The 14,151-nt window shown below is 34.2% G+C and overlaps 2 pseudogenes; both read right to left on the reverse strand.

Annotated features, from left to right (window-relative positions):
• Window positions 1–319: 319 nt before the first annotated feature.
• Window positions 320–8,174, reverse strand: LOC126608274 (geraniol 8-hydroxylase-like; annotated as a pseudogene).
• Window positions 8,175–9,409: 1,235 nt separating this feature from the next.
• Window positions 9,410–14,030, reverse strand: LOC126607879 (geraniol 8-hydroxylase-like; annotated as a pseudogene).
• Between the last annotated feature and the right edge of the window lie 121 nt (window positions 14,031–14,151).

Raw genomic sequence — 14,151 nt, forward strand, 5'->3', positions numbered from 1 at the left:
AAAGATATTTTATCTAATTTTTCGTAAACTTAAGTCACTTATTGACTCACCGTAGAGGGTAATACCGTCATTTTCTTGCCTGACATTTTATATAGGTTGCGAATCTAACATCTAATTTACCCTCTAAAGTTAACTCCATACACTATTTCTTTATGAAAAATTACCAATCTACCTTCCAATTTGTATCACATGCAAGTAACATGACTTAAATTGACGGAAATTTGAATATAGTAGCTTTGAATCTAATATGAGGGATGTAGTTGGCATATTTTTATAATTCAAGGACTAATTTTTCTGAAAAAATAATTTAGGGACCAAATTTTACTCATGAGATAAATCAGGGACTAAATTGGCAATAAACCCCAAAATTATATGGTAGAAACATGAAAGTAGATATCAAGCTGGGTTCTTTAATATTTCTATAACATGGGAACAACTCTGAGAGGTTGAGCTTTCTGTAAAGTGAGGCCAAACTTCTGATCCATGTTCATGGTCTTTGGTGTAATCCATCTTCAAGCTTCCATTTATCGAAGCAGTTAATAAGCGAACCTAACATCAAGTTCACCATTCTCATTGCCAATGGCCAGCCAGGACACATTCTCCTCCCACCACCAAACGGAATAAGCTCAAAGTTCTGGCCGGTTACATCAATTTTCGATCCTAGAAATCTCTCTAGCACGAATGAATCAGGGTTGTCCCAAATTCCAGGATCTCTTCCTATGGCCCATGCATTGACAAACACTTGTGCACCCTTTGGTACGTTGTACCCGTCGATTTCAACGTCTGTTTCAGCTTTTCGGGGAAGTAATAAAGGTGCTGCTGGGTACAGACGGAATGTCTCTTTTATTATTGCTTGTAAGTACGGAAGTCGAGCAACGTAGGATTCCTCAACCGATTTTCCTTTTCCGATGATCTGCTTCAGCTCCGCTTGAGCTTTTGACAGTTTTTCCAGGTTGCGGAGTAACTCAGCCATTGCCCATTCCAATGTGGATGATGTTGTATCTGTTCCGGCAGTAAATGATTCCTGTAATGAACGATTAAAGAGAAGTGGAAAGTCATTTGTCCCACATACATATTGAAGAAGCACTACAAGAAAAACAAGCATGTGACAAGTGACAAGCCTAAAGATCACTTAATTTGTATGTAACAAAATCAAAATCGTGACATTGTACACGGTATGATTAGCACGTAGAGATATTCACAAGATCTCCATCAGAGTGGATCCACTAAGGAGCATAGGGTGTTAGACCCTCTTAACATATATGACAAATCGCCGTTGAAGCCCTAAGTGCTATCCTTTTAAAGCTTAGAGCTGCCATTGAGACATTGTCCTCCAACTGCTTGAGGAAATGCTCGATGAACTTTGAGTAGAACATGTTGTGCTTAACTCTTTTGTTGCTGATTCGCAGCTTTTCACGCAAGAAAACCAAGTCATTTTATATATATTTTTTACTAATAAGATTTGGCCACTGAAAAAGAAAAACTTAAGCTTTTAGTCTAGGTATATATAAAACTCAAATCTTTAAAATTCTAGATCTTTAAAATTTCAATTTTTCTTTTTTTGTATTGATGATAGACTTATAATACAACATTTTTAAATATGAATTGCATCGTGAACGATTATCACTTGTAATGAATAATTGTAGTTTGTAATGTTATTTATTTCATGAATTATTAATGATGAACTTATAATTTAATTGTTAAAGCTATTTATTTTCCAAAGAAGTATTTGTAAATTTTTACAGGTGACCCGCCAAACAATTTTTCTTGAATCTGCCCTTGATCTCAGCTGAAATTGATGTGATGAATAGTAGTGTTGACGATGGACAAGTTAAAAAATAAAAAACTACTTGTATCATCTTGATGAAATTCGTGTCTATTAGAGAAAGATTAATGTTAGGAAGACCAATTTTTTAAACTAATTTTATAAATCATATAATGTGATTATTGAGGATTTGACTATTACTTATGTGCTAGTTAACGCGTTTATTTCCTATTGATGACATATCATACAATTTGCAAATTTAATTTAAAAAATTGATCTCTCTAATTACTCGATGACCAATTTTAGATGCTGCACAGCCCTAATAATTACCTAGTAACAACTCGCGAGTAATTATCAATTACCTCTAAGCAATTTTGAATATAAACATATTATCAATTCAAAGAATCAGTTCATCAAGATCAAGAACAATGAAGGTAGAGAGTAGACAAAACAGAAGCAGATGTTGAATTTCATCCATGTCCATATCCTCATTTTTCTCCTCACTAATGTTAATCAGGGTATCTAACATATCATTAGTCATGATATAATCAAGCACTTTTCTTGACTCAAACCGTTGCATCATCAAGCGGTCAAAGAGGTCAAGGATCTTTCGGAAGTGACCCGTCAAACGGCGTCGTATCCCCAGGGGATCAATCTTTTTGGGCACAGGAAAATAGTAAGCCAAGTTATGTTTCCCGGCCTCTTCACAGATACTCCACACCAAGTCCTTGAACTCTCTCGCCCTCGCACTGTGTGGGTCCGCTAAATCCATAGAGAAGACTGTACGCGATAGCAAATTGAGCGAAGTTTTGAAAGCAGCCCTTCCGATATCAACCACCTCACCGTTTACAGCGCTTACATTGACGTCAGATATGAGCTCTTGCACTTTTAGGTGACGGTTGGCATGGTTTGCATCGAGAATTTTGGTGGCGAACAATTGCGTGTTACATGTTTTGCGAAGGTTTCTCCAAGCTGGTGAAACCGGTATCCAACCCATGCCGTACTTGGAATGTTGACAAGCTTGGAGCGCATCTGGGACGGTTCGGTTGCAGAAGAGTTGGTCGTGGTTTCGGAGGACTTCTTTGGCGACGATTGATGAAGAAATTACCACCGTCGTTATTTGGCCGAATTGCAAGGCCATTATGCAGCCGTAGCGTTGTGAAAGCTTGGTGAGAGAGAGATGGGGTTTGTTGCCAAGCTCTAGGAGATTGCCAATGAAAGGAAGTGGGTTTGGTCCAGGTGGGAGCCTTGTGGTAACTGATGATCTTCTTCCAAGTGAATAATAGAAGGTATAAATCGAGATCCATGCAACCATTAGACCTAGTAGTATGCAACTCAAGATGTCCATCTCTGAGCTCTGTTCTCCTAAACCTTTAACTTTGTTGCAATTGTTGAAAGAGACGATAAAAGTTGCGTATATATCCAAATCGAAAAGTGATAGGGCGCATGCGGACTTCTTTTTTCTTTTTCTTTTTTTTTTTTGTCAAAGCGCATGTGGACTTCATTATTCTTACCACCTTTTGTATTTTTGTTTATTTATTTATTTTTAATTCGCAAGTAAATTTTATATACTATTTTTAATTTGTAATAAATTCATAAAAAAAAAACCCACTAACTTCTTTACATGGGTGAGGTTGTTTTTTTTTTTTTTTTATTTGAAAATTATTTTACTATTTTGCACTTATTTAATTAATTTTTTTTTCTTTTTAAAAGTTATAAGAAGTGAGAAGCATTTTTTACAATATGAAAGATTATTAAAATTTACGTTCTCCTCCTTTATATAGAGATAACTAGCAACGGTGCCCACGCGATGCTGCGGGTTTAAAATTGTAGATGTTCAAATCTATTTACAACTGTTACCAATTTGAATGAGATGTACAAAGAATTTGTGCAAGCTGGACACATGGAATATCAATAGTGACATAATTTTTTCTTAAGACATCGGAAAAACTAAGTTAAAACTTGTAATCACACGACTCTTCAATCACATGACACAAAACACAACTACTGTTCACAAAAATGTATTAGCCAAGAATGGAAAATCACCAACGATGAAATGTGGTAACAAATCAATAACCTCACTTATATAGCTTTAGGATTAACTATGCTAATTTGTTTATGTAAGTGATCTGTCTGCCCACATTTTTCCTTTTTTTTTAGCAGACAATAGACATATTTTGTTTTTTTAAAATGTGTGATGACATATAATACTGTAACAGAATGATGAAACAAAACAGGTTAATTTTTTAGCACAACATGGGTTAAAATTACCTACATTTTACATATGCAGATTAAGGGAAGTGGTGGCAAACCTTGTAATTTGTGCAAGTTGATCATCTGCAATATCAACAGTGACATAATTTGTTGTTAAGGCACTGGAAAAATTATATTAGAACCTGTAATTACATGACACTCGAATCACATGATAGAAAACCACAACGAATAGAAATTGAAAAAAAAAAGAAGTTGATAGAAATTGAAAAAAAAAAGAAGTTGATAGAAATTGAAAAAAAAAAGAAGTTGAACACATTAAGTCTTCACAAAACTCCCAAGAATGAAAAATAAGCAAAAATACAGATTACCAATGAAGAAATGAGGAAACCTATCAGCAACCTAAATTGTACGCTCATTTTAAATAAGTATGATAGAGAGTTAACATTATAATCAAATTTGATGAGCCCAACTAGAGCAAATTGAATACTAACATTCAAAGTGGATTAAAAAGATGAGAATATGCTTTAAATAAGTATTAAGTTTGTATTTATGTGTAGTACAATTGTGTGGGATTAGAAATTGAATATACTATCTTATAACTGAATGATCATGCAAGGAAAATTACCGTGAGACTGTAAGGAGCATGGAAAAGTAATCTAAACAATTAACATTACTGATTAGTAGTTAACTTCTTAGCATTTTCATTGTAAAAATTAAATATAAGGGTGTAAAAAGATGGATCAGATTTGTTGGTTTGGTAATTTTCCAAGTTATTTCAGTCTTCATCATTTGGAGGAATAACATCACTTCCATCTTTCAACTGTTACTAACTTATACACAGACTTTCTTCTTTTGACCTATTCTAAATGCATGATTAATCACTTGACGATACACTGAGTGGTTTAAGATGGACATCCAAAAGTATAAACAAAGATGCACCCTCTCCACATGCTTTAGCCAAATAACACGTTAGGAGTAGGGGTACCATTAAATCTAATTAATGAGTGATGGGAATGGTTTATGGATAGATTTAACAATTCCACCATTACTAAGGTGTTCTTTGGCTTAATTAAAGATTGTGGAGAGGGTATATCTCTGGTGGGGACATCTATAGTCATACTTTTGGATGTCCAACTTAACCCCTTAGTGTGCAGGCAAGCAATTAGCCATGTATTGAGACCAGGTGAAAATAGGATAGTATGCATGTGTGTGTGTGTGTGTGTGTGTGTACATATATTGGTAGTAGTTAACTCCCCCAAAGAGAAACAATAGCAAACATTGAATTTAAACGCAAAATGCCAACGAAAGAAAACCAAGAAAATCTAAAAAATTTCACATACCATTGGATCCTTGCGAAACCTATTTGTTGAAGCTGCAGCTTGGTTGTTGACTTTGTGATTTCTTCTCTCTTTTTTTAGTGTGTAATTGTTAGACAAAGCTTGTAACATCTTATTCCATACGTAGACACCAATCATACAAACTTCATTCATTAGAATATGACTGATCTTTCTGAAATTCCATGAATTGTAATTTTTTACCAAAAATTTTGACAGAGGTCAATATCACACTCTCAACCAAACATTAAAAAAGTGGAGGGACAAAACAAACAGGTTTTAGTCCTCACTATAGTTAAAATAGTTATGTTATTTGACAATTAAATAGCAGTGATAGGTATCATCTGGATTAAGAAAATTAGTCATTGAAGAATCTCCAAGAAATTATCAAAGTGGATTCAAATTTATGAAATTTTTATTGAAATAAACTAAAAAAAGTAATAGAAATCAAGATAACCTGTGTTTGGTATATGGAAGATACTGGATCTCCTTTTGGCCCTTGTAAATGACATGTTGTTCATTGTGTACAAAGCTAAAAAAACACTGTAAAAATGTTAATCTAGGCCAGAAAAAGTTTATATAGAGTGTATTATGTAAATATTTTCATATAAAGTAAGCATATTTAAAACAATTAATTGCAAAAAAATAAAATTTCAAAGATAAGTCAGAGAAATCTTTGAAGCAGAGAAATATAACAAAAGGTTTTCCAATTGTAGCTATGCATAAACCACTAAAAAAAGCCAAGTATATTGACATAGTTGGAATGCTAACCATAAGACATTAGGTTACGTGGATAATAATGGATTCAAATAGAATTGAAAAAGGGTAGAAACAAATTTTTCGGATTGAAATTGACACAAATATATATGGAAAAGGAATGATACAAATATCAGCATACACATGTAAAAGCAATTATTAACACAACTAACAAACATTTGTAAATTAAAAATTTTGCACTATTTAACAGCCCGACTCACCTTTTCCCTTTTTTTTCTCAATTTGACCAAGAGCACTTTGCAGCTCATATAAAGTGCTTCCATACCAATCTGCAACAAAAAGTGAAATTACAAATTAAACACACACAAAACAGTAAAAGTAAAGTATTTTTCTTTCCATTCAAAGCAATGCATAACTGAAAAAAGCATAATTGTAAAAAAGATTAAACTTTTTTTTTCAAAGCATATACAATCTAAAACCCAACGTTTATAAACAGTCGCATTTTTTGTCAAAATTGTATTTGCTTTACCTCCATAAGTTTGATTTCTTTTCAGTGTTTTTTAGAGCTTGACGAAACCATGAAGAGACAAACAACAGCACTCAACTGTTTTTGCAACCCTGTAACCAGTTACACAAATAAGAATGTAGCATTTCTATTAAAGCATGTAATTCTCCTCTTCCTATATTCTTCCCCTTTCTCTAGCTAAATAAAAATTTCCAAAACTATGTACCAAAAGCTCCAAAAGTGGGATTCAAAGAGTCAAAATGTTCAAATGCTATATTTTTATTAGGACTTCATAGTCTATTTAACACTTGGTTTCTCGAGTAGTAAGTTTCCCATTCTTTGTCTAGTTAATTTCACACGCCTACAACAAATAAAATAGTTGAATAATTTTAGTATAATTACCAAATTTTGACCCTTCAACGCTGAATCTCCTTTTTTATGTACCTACTAAAGTACACATATGAATATCAAAACAAAAACCTCCAATTATCATAGCATTCCCTTTCTATCTTTATTTTTGAAAAAGAAAACACAAATGGAAGAAAAAATTCCACAATTTGAACTTGTAACTCATAACCACAGAGAGTCAAAAGCACTTCAATTATGTAAGAAGGGAAAGGGGGTGCAAATAAGTGATGCTCAATTGAAATCACTGCCTAGTTGTCAACTCTTTAGTGAGTTTATCCCAATCAGCAACATTTTAACACATCACCTTCCAAAAACTCTACATGTATACCACGGAATGAAAACACTTTATACTCCAACCAACTTAACCCAGATAACATATGAAGTCATCCAACAGTTGCAGGGGGATGAAAACTGTATCTAATGGCACAACAACATAAAGTTATTTGTGACAAATCTTACCATCATATGCGTCTCGAACCATTTGATATCTAACGAATCCTGAAAAAAAGAGTCAGCCGAAATCATGAAACCAAAAAATCAGAATGTTTACAGAGTATTCCTTGAAGCAAAAGCATGCGCGGGACATTCACTTAAAAAAATGAAAAGCTTTCAGTACCCAAATAGCTAAAGGCCGAGAACAAAAAAAAAAAAAAACAGTACCTTTGCGGGTTTGGAGCTCTTTTCTTATAAATATTATAGTATTGGTGTGGCGCCTCAATTCGTGGTGTTTCCGTCGATAACAATCGAAGGTGGGGCAGCTGGTTTGGGTGAAGAATAAGAGGAGGATCTAAGCCTACAAATAGAATCACAAAAAAAAAACATAAACACAAAACCCATCTGCAAACGATCAGATCGGAATCGAAACGAAAGAGATAGAGAGATCTAAACAAAGGCAAACACAGACGGAGAGAGAGGAGAAAAGAAGACGAAAGGGAAATGCCCAGATCAGAAAACCACCAAAAGAAAAAAAAGGCGGAAGCTGAGTAGAATACTCTCGAAGCGAATAGATCAACGATGAAAGACGCGTGGCCAACATGGGCAAAAGAGACTTTCCACTGCACAAAAAAGGAATCAATGCTTTGAGCCATGAAAAAACAGAGGGCATTTCCGACCAAACACTGTTTACGAACAGTGAAAAACAGTACCGGGGAAACCGAGTTTTAGTATAGATAAAAATTGTGCATTGTCTAGAAAACAAAGCCATTTAACAAAAGGACGCATATAAATGAAATATTTTTATCCCCTTAAATAATTGTGGACAAAAGATAAAGGACATGGAGATCATGTGGCACAAAAGTCTAGAAACGGCAATTGCAGATAAGAGAGGTGTGGTCGGTGGTGGCTAATAAGAGTTGGCAGAGGCAGAGGCGAGGACCGACAAATTGATCAAAACTTTAGAAAGTTGCAGCTCATTTTTTGAGGGCCAATTTGTGGGCTTTACCAAGCCCGTTAGACTACCCAGCAAACGTTTTTCAGGCCTTGAGCCTGCCGATATGGGCGATGTCAGCGCTGGCATCACTGAGCAGACGGAGGGAGCCCCATGCGCACCACTGAGCCCAATGACTTTTTTTCCTCGTGCTTCAGCTGTTGCAGTTTGATGCTCTCGACTATTGGTTTTGCAACAGTAAAAAAATATGAACTTTGACCGTTGTGCCACTGGCACAACCTGGCACAACCTAGTGCAGTTGATTGCTAAATGTGAAAATCAAGGGTCATGATTAATCCAATGGTAAAAAATTAATTTTTTTTTTCTATAAATACCCAACTATCAAGGGTCATAACATTTGTTTTTTAACGAGAAGAATTAAGGATACCTCAATTTTCTCACTTTACAATTCAATGTCGTTATTAGGACATTTGATCAGTTTTACATTTTTGTTAGGCTAAACATTTGGTGCAGTACTCAAAATCTGTTTGACATCATTTAGGTTTAAACATAAACTTAGTGTTACAACATTTAAGTTCAAACATGGGAGTGATAAACACATACTTTACTTTTCACATTTCTCTCATTTTCTGTCGTTAAAAATAATGTAGTAGAAAACAATAACAATTAACAAGAAGAAGCGCACTAAAAGTTAACACAAAAGTTTGGTAAAGTTTTTAATTGTCTTCTAAATTTATTAGAAAGTTACATTTTCGAATTATTATTTGGACAAGGGCAGCGCGAACGAAAGCCCTCAAAGGATCAAATTATGATGTAGATTATACCACAGAGGCATGAGAGATTTTTCACAGAGTAACCGAACATCGCATGTCATTATACAAATAATAAGTTGTGTGTATTAAAATTTAAAAAATAAAATTTCCTACATGTCTGAACAATATTGTAAGGGCCCACATGTCTGAACTATATAACTTACTGAAACATGCCCCTTCTTACTCTTTTCCAATGTGGGAATTATATCTAAATACAAATATAAAACATCTCATTTGTAATACACACGTTTCAACAATATGAATCACTTAGTTGGGAACAACTTCATCTTCAAGCTTCCAATCAAAAGTGTTGATAAGTGACTCCAACATCAAGTGTAACATCTGCATTGCCAACGGCAGCCCGGGACATATTCTCCTCCCGCCACCAAAAGGAATAAGCTCGAGGTTCAAGCCTAAAACATCAATTTCCGACCCCCAAGAACCTCTCTAGCTCAAATGAGTTGGGACTGTCCCAAATGCTAGGGTCTCTGCCTATGGCCCATGCATTGACAAACACTTGTGCACCCTTTGGTACAATGTACCCGCAGATCTCTATGTCTTCTTCGGCCTTTCGAGGAAGTAGTAACTGCATTGCTGGGTGCAACCGAAAGGTTTCTTTGATTATTGCTTGTAAGTAAGGGAGTCCAACAATGTCTGATTGTTCAACTGGTTTTCCTTTGCCAATGACTTGATCCAGCTCTTCTTGAACTTTCGATAGTTTTTTTTGGGTTGCGTAGTAGCTCAGAGATTGCCCATTCCAGTATAGCTGCAGTTGTATATGTGTCTGCGCGCAGCAAATACAACCTATATATTCACAAGTTGTAGCAACACACCATTGTAATGAACAACCAAACACAAATGCTTATTGGCGTAGTTTGGATGCCATTAGTCATAATGAACTCTCCTACACGACGTCAATAACCATTTGCTCCAGTGACATTCGTAAGTCAGCGAGCGTTGGCTCGGAATACTTAGTCTATTTTGTGAGATTAGAAAGTTCTGAGTTTAAATTTCATGAACAAAAATATTGTTGTGATGTTGAATAAATGAAAGAATCTACACTATTAGAGAACATTTTACGGTATATAATATAGAGTAGCTAGGGATGGGGACTAACCAGAAACAGGTGTTCCATTTTGTTCTTGTCCATTTCCTCACAACTCACTTCACTGATGCTTAATTAAAAGGGTATCCAATGTTGGAAATTATATATTATAATATGAAATATTGTAATATATAATTTTAATAATTGAATGAAAAATTGTGTTAACCAATTTCTTAGAAAGGTTATGTTGTTTAGGTGACATTCCCTTGATAAGTGATGTATACTTATAGATGAAAAGTTACATCTCTTTAATAAGTAGAAGTTGGATTCTATATAAACCCATGAAACCATTGGTATTAAATATAGAAAATTAGAGTTAATTTTTACTTTTGATAAATAGGGTTTCCCCACTTTGTTTCTCTCATGCTCCGTGTGTCAAATTCCGAGTCGTGTCTTGAGAGTACGGAATATATGAAGTTCGCCAGAGTCCGAAGATTGAAGTGCTTTGACTTCGGATTATAGATTGTTGAATCCTGGGAGATGGACGCCTACCGAACTACAAGCACAAGAGTAGGGGCGAAATTCTATCTTTAGGACATTGCATTTATGCAAGCCTCAATCTCCAAGTTTGTTAGTATTTCTAACTTTCTCCCTAGTTATTTATATTAATCTCATATATAATTGATGTTGTGAATTTCTTTATGATTATTATCATTGGAATTCTTTTATATTTTTCATATTTTCTAATATTGCTCCAACATCCAACATGTCATCCCCTTTGACATAATCATGAGCTTTCCTCGATTCCAACCTTTATGCAATGATTTGGTCGAAGAGTTGTTCCATCTTGAGGAAATGATTAATCATCCGCCGCTGAATGCCTTGGGGGTCAAGTCTTCCAAGCCCAGGAAAGTAGTCCCCCATATTCGGCTTCCCGGCCTCCTCCATCAAACCCAACACAATGTCCTTAAATTCTTTAGCTGTCTCACTCCTCGGATCTGCTAAATCCATAGAGAACATCGTATGCGATAACAGTCCGCCATGTGGACACACACTAGAAGAAAAACCCACATCTATCACGGTAAATGTCCGTGGTTGATTGCAATTACTACGGACATTGTGTCCGTTAGTAATCTGGACATGATGGAAAGTTTGAACTTCTACCACGGTCAAAGTGCGTTATCAATTAAATAATAATCACATATCTAACCCGTGGTAAATTGGAATCTAGCATCACGCGCTATGACCATTGTAATTGACCACGATCAATGCCTGTTGTAATAAGATTTTCAAAAAATAAAATAAAAATTATTTAATTAAAAAAATAAAAAATAAATATATAATCACACAATTGCAAATTTACTGTAATACAATAATTTCTTAATTAATCAATTATTAAAAAAAATTACAAGCAGTACACTAAACTACAACAAAATCAGGTATAAAGCCAATGTCCTATAGTAAGAAATATGAAACTATTTTGACAAAAAAAGAAAGAAAAAAAGAAACACGAAACTATGTATCAAGTATGAAGTACACCTCCATTTACTGGGAAATAGTCAGCTTAGAAGTTTACTTTTCCTTGAACACCTCCAAAAAAAAGTCCTTCACGAGTGACATCCTGCCCTTAATGCTCGAACCTCACTAACTACATCGTCTATATGTCTACTTCTATCTGCATAGACATAAGCACAAAGAAAAATAAAATAAAATCTTGTACTTCTTGGGTGGGAATATACTAATTTGATCTCAAGTAAGAGAAGTAAATACGAAAAGAAAAGATAATCATGTGGTACAAACCAAGTGGATACACTCAAATATACACAAAATTATGATAGTGCAAATTCATATAAACATGTAAGCCTTCTTTCTTTTTCATGACGTCTACAATTTTATTTTTTTTCAGAATAAATTTAAGAACATAAATTACCTGAACACCAGTTAGAGGATCACCATAACCGGTGCAGAGGAAAAGCTGGAAGTTAGTGATAAAAAAAAAAAAACAACAAAGCGCAAAAAAATTCATACAGAACATTCATCAATAAAATGAAAAGAAATTAGAGAAAAAATCACCTCGGTTCTTCACTTCATATTGTCGACTTTTTTAACTTTTGGAATGGTTGGAGCTTGGAGATTTTAGTTTTCTTTTTCATATGCAAATAATCACAACTGACTTGGGTTTATTGAGTGGGAAGTTACTAGGCGAGGGAAAACACCGTAGAAACGTGTAGATTTTAGGTTTGAATTTGAATCCCACGTCTACTGCAAAGAGAATATTAAGAGGATAAACGTGGGTTTGTGTTTATCTTTTCTTTCTTTCTTTTTTTTTTAATTTGTGTTTTTCAACTTTTTTGTGTTTATCTTTTCTTTCTTTTTTTTTTCTTTTTTTAAATTTGTGTTTTTCACTTTTTAGTGTTTGACATGTTTATCCGGGGTTTAATAATTTATATTTTTATTTGTTATTTGTAGAGAGTTATAACCGTAAATTTATGGGATTTTAGTTGATAAGTAGTGTTTCATTAATAATATTTACAGATTTTTTTTTCAACTAATATTTACAGATTTTGAGTAGTGCTGTGAAAATTCCAAATTGCATATATGTTTGAAATTTTGAAACATTTTGGTGTCCCTCCAATTTTATTTTAATTACGATATGGATATTAACAATAATGACCACGAGCTTTGCCTGTGGTGGCTTATTATATTAACAACGTGGAACTTTGCACGTGGTCATTTACTTTTAATTTATAACGGACTAAGATTTGTTCGTGGTAAAAAATGTTATTCACCACATGCTTATTATACTTGTGGTAACTTTGTACTTTTTATAACGAGCTTATAAAGTCCGTGGTAAAATTGTTGTGGTGGATAAGTTGATGTCTTGTAGTGACATTTTAGGAATAAGATAATGAATATGAGGTCACATTTTATTTTTGAGTCTCTATATTAGATTCTGATACATGTATCAGAGTTTAGACGGTTGATTGAAGAAAGAAAGAAAATATCTCGATGCTTTATTGTCTCAAAAAAAATATCTCGACGCTCTATTGTTTCAAAAAAAAATTATTTTAACGCTCTATTGTTTCAGTACATGTCAATGTCATACATTGAAGTATAATACAAGATGCATTTCTTTTCTTGTGAAGTGGAGATATGGACAGTGCCAACTGACCAATCCAAGAGGCAAGGGCCACCCATTTTATCTTACTTACAGTGATCAATTTGCATATATTATTAAGTGGATGCTGTATCTTTGGAATTGCCTTCTACCATGTTCGAAATATGAGAGTTATTGCCCCAGCTGGCGCCAACCGTAATGAGGAGAAAACTTGATGGCCCGCGAGGGGTACATACAACTATTGGTGGAGTGTTGTCCGACTCCGGGATATTTATATTTAGGGTAAAACTTTAACTTTTCTTCCAGATATTAAACTTTGATTTTTCTTTCAGATATTTTCCCAAAAATCACTTTCAGTCATTTAAAAACACTTGTCAAACGAGCATGTATTCCCGGTCACGTTAATTGGCATGTGAGAATGTTAAGTGTTTTCCGACATAAAAAAAATTAAGTGATTTTATATGTGCTTGTAAAGATTATATTATATCCCTTATAGAATAGGCTAATACATAGACTATATATAAGTAAGATATGTAAAACTAGCAAAATACTTTTGTGTTAACAAAGAAAAAGAAAATTCAAACTTGAACCTCTTTCACTTTTTATTTATTATGAAAATAGAGCTATCTGGAGCCCAAAAAATGAAAATAGAGACTTCTATGTTTTTGGTTTAGGTCGAAAGAAATCATATTTTTATGACTTTAACGAACACATGTTAAAGCCATTTACGGTCTAGTGGTATTCCTCTTCACTTATAAGTTAGAGATCTTAGATTCGATTCTCTCCAAAGGCAAGTTTGAATCTCATTATTGCTAGTCCATCATGAGGCAAAACCCACCATCTCCC

The sequence above is a fragment of the Malus sylvestris genome, chromosome 16 (assembly GCF_916048215.2).
Source record: "Malus sylvestris chromosome 16, drMalSylv7.2, whole genome shotgun sequence".
NCBI classification, from domain to species: Eukaryota; Viridiplantae; Streptophyta; class Magnoliopsida; order Rosales; family Rosaceae; genus Malus; species Malus sylvestris.